Source organism: Octodon degus, unplaced genomic scaffold (genome assembly GCF_000260255.1).
Source record: "Octodon degus isolate 3935 unplaced genomic scaffold, OctDeg1.0 scaffold00076, whole genome shotgun sequence".
Taxonomy (NCBI): domain Eukaryota; kingdom Metazoa; phylum Chordata; class Mammalia; order Rodentia; family Octodontidae; genus Octodon; species Octodon degus.
Genome location: NW_004524652.1, coordinates 8,473,688 through 8,477,019, shown reverse-complemented (window position 1 = coordinate 8,477,019; position 3,332 = coordinate 8,473,688). Strand labels below are relative to the sequence as shown.

At 45.7% G+C, this 3,332-nt stretch overlaps 1 pseudogene; it reads left to right on the top strand.

Moving 5' to 3' along the window:
• The first annotated feature begins 326 nt into the window (after positions 1 to 326).
• On the top strand, positions 327 to 678 carry LOC101578801 (annotated as a pseudogene).
• The last annotated feature ends 2,654 nt before the right edge of the window (positions 679 to 3,332 follow it).

The window sequence follows — 3,332 nt, the reverse complement described above, 5'->3', positions numbered from 1 at the left end:
AAGCGCAAGGGTCTGAGTTCAATCTCCTGTTCCGCCAAAAAACAAAGATACCCATCGTACCTTAGGTAATAGTGATCCAATGGGAAGTCACAAGGTAGATATGAGGTGGGACAAACTACAGTCAACAAGTAAAAGTACAAGTATAGTTGATAAAGAGTACAAGTACGATTGTGCAGGGAATATTGATTAAATGGGGATCAAATGGAGCAAGTGCACAGGGGAGGGGTGAGGACTTTCCTGAAAGGGTTGGGTCAAGGAGATTTTGGTCCCCACCCAAGGTGATGGATGCCTATTCAGAAGATCAATCACGGAAGAGGAACAAAACCATGGCTGCACTGGTTGCTGCTTGCCGGTCTAGGAAGGAAGAAGATGACTCACGGGATAAGGGCTGCTGTCTGTCTCTGAGATCCTGAATTCACACGGTGCTATGGAGAAGAAGTTGTTCACAGTATAAACAGGTAGCCAGCAATGAAAACCTGCCTGTTGCAATGGAAAACCCTTCTAAGGAACCTCCTAAGAAGTGTGTCTTGTGTGGGAAACATGTGGATTATAAGAATGTACAGCTTTTGTCCCAGTTTATTTCTCTATATACTGGCTGCATTTGTGGGAGGCCTAGAACAGGTCTTTGTGGGAAGAAACAGAAAGAAATTTCAAAAGCTACCAAGAGAGCTCAAGTAATGGGGTCTATGCCAGTTATATGCAAGGATTCTGCGTATCTCAGAGACCCTAAAGTTTGCAACATCAAATAGCAGGAGTAAATTTCATAAAGTTATTACCAGTAAACTCACTTCATATAAGTGGCTGCATGCCATTATTGAGTCATACTAACCTTTGGGTGGAAAAGTGTTCAAGACTGAAGTTTCCCCCCCACACCATTGAGTGTTCACTGTGTAGACTGTGTACTTGAAATGCTGATACTTGTTACATTGTATATGCCTTGAATAAAAGTGGCCCTGTATGATTGTCACCTTAAAAAAAAAAAAAAAGAATCATTGCTGTCCGTCCCTAGGGGAAGCACGTGGGTGTAGCCATTTCTCTATCCCCAGGCCTGACCTTCCCCAAATGCACCTCCAGCCACAGTTATCCTCTGCTCTGATCTCTTGGGGCTAGCCCTGTCTGACTGCCTACAGAATTTCCAAATAACTTGGCATCTATAATATTCCCCCGCTCTGAAGAGGGGTCTCTAACTGCAGTTAGGGGAAGAATGGATGTCATTTCCATCAGCTAAGAAGATGCAGTGTAGGGGACCCCACCATCAGGGGCCACCAGAGCCCTAATCTAAGGGGCTTCGGATGGACATCCTATTGCTGCTTAGTGGCTATAAACTCTCTTCACAAGGAGCCCAGTAAAAGGAGCCTGGCACTTTGTCGTTGATTCCATTTGTATGGTCGCCTGGGGCTCAGCACCCTCTAGGCAAAATGAACAAATTTTCCAAAAACTTAGAGCATGTATAATCAAAGCAAGAACACTACGAGGAGAAGGCAGACTGGGGAACGAGCCACGGCTGGAAACTGTTCTTAAGGGACTGGCGTTGTAACCCCACTGGTTCTTAGATCCCTCTATTGATAGAGGTCATTTGTAAGTCTGAGATTTCTTGTTGTAAGTCCCTCTGGTTTTAGCTGTAGGAAGATGAAGAGCTTGGTGGTTTTGAATACAATTATAGCTAAAGAAATTGAAGGCTCTTGTTGAGCTTTTGTAGTTTCTTTGGTAGTTTTTTTCACCAAACCCTAACAGTGGTCAGTTACCACAAAACCCTAACAGTGGTCAGTTACCCATATAGCTGGAATCCAGAAGGGTTCAATGATTGGAGCCCCTTTTTAGATCTAGCTTTTAGTACTATTGTTTTTATGTATCTTTTGATCATGCCTTTTTGTTGGGTGTTCCTGAAGTAGTGTTTCTTGGTGCTTTGCATTGTGTTTCCCCCCAAGCAGCCTCACTTCTCTGATCTACCACTGGACTCATCAGCTCTGCAGGCTAAAAATACTGCTGACATTTCTGAAGGCCTGTGAAGGCCAGAGCCAGTCTCTGGATAGAATGAATTTCTCTGCAAATTGAAGTCAGTGGTAACAGTCGCAGGTAAAGGGCACTGGCCTAAACACAGCAGGGCCCCACGCACAGGCCTGGCTTCCTCCCCCTGCACTCCTGGAGAGCAGCTCCTTGTGCCTCCCCCAAATTCACACGCAGAAGCCCAGGGGACTACTCTGCACACAGGGCCATGGGAACTCCATTAAGGCTCAGCAAGGCCATAAGGCCAAGGCCGCATGCACCAGGGCTGGTGTCCATAGGAAATGAGGGAGAGACACCTGATCACCTCTTCTTCCTGTGCACACCCATAAAGAGGCAACCTGAGGACACATCAGGAAGGGGGCCTCCACCATGCAGGAGGAGGGGCCTCGGGAGGCATCGATCCTGATGATGCCTTGAGCTTGGGCTCTGATCTGCAGAAGTGCAAGAAAATACATTTCTGTGCTATAGGCTACCAGTTTGGGGCGCATTGGTACAGCAACCCCAAGCAAACTGATACCCCGAAGACCTGGCTCATCTCCATGTTCTCACACAGCCTGGCACTGGCACACAGGAGGTGCCCAATAAATGTCTGCTGAGTGATGCTTAGTAGTTATATGGTTAAGAATCCTACAGCCACGTGCTTGGGTGCTGATTCTGGCTACCACTAACACAGTGACATCTCGGTGTCTCCACTTCGTCACTTGTGAGGTAACGCATGTGCTCATTTCCTCAGTTTGCTGGAAAGATAATATGAGTCACTAAGGGGATAGCTTCTTGAGTGGATTGGACTATGGTCAGGACAATATCCAAATCAGCCATCATTAGCATTATTGTCATTTTCTTCATCAATAGGAACCTAGCTTTCCTGTCTGCTTTGTTTTCATTTGTGGTCTTTATTCTCAGGTATGTCCTCCCCTTAAGGGAAAAATGATTACCAGGTATTCAAGATTACATTTCCTCTCTCAAGAACCCTAATCTAGAGAAAGTTGTCCTTTTCTTCCCTCAGATTCCAGCAGAAATGCTGGCAGTGGCTTTCTTTGCCCTGGCTCTGAGCTCTGATCTTTCTTGTACAGATCTTAGGAACAGGGAGATAGGGCTGTTTTATTAGCCAATTTTAGGTCACAGTCCAAGAACCAATCCCTGTAACCAGAAGCTTTAATTGGCAAGGTCTGACATCATGATTGTGTCTACAGAGAGAAAAGACTGATTGATTGGTCAGGATGAGTCAAGTCACATGAATACCAAGAACTAGTCATTGTGTGGACAGAGATAAGATGCTCTGACTGGCCAATGTGAATCATGTGGGCACCAAGAACTTACTGAGT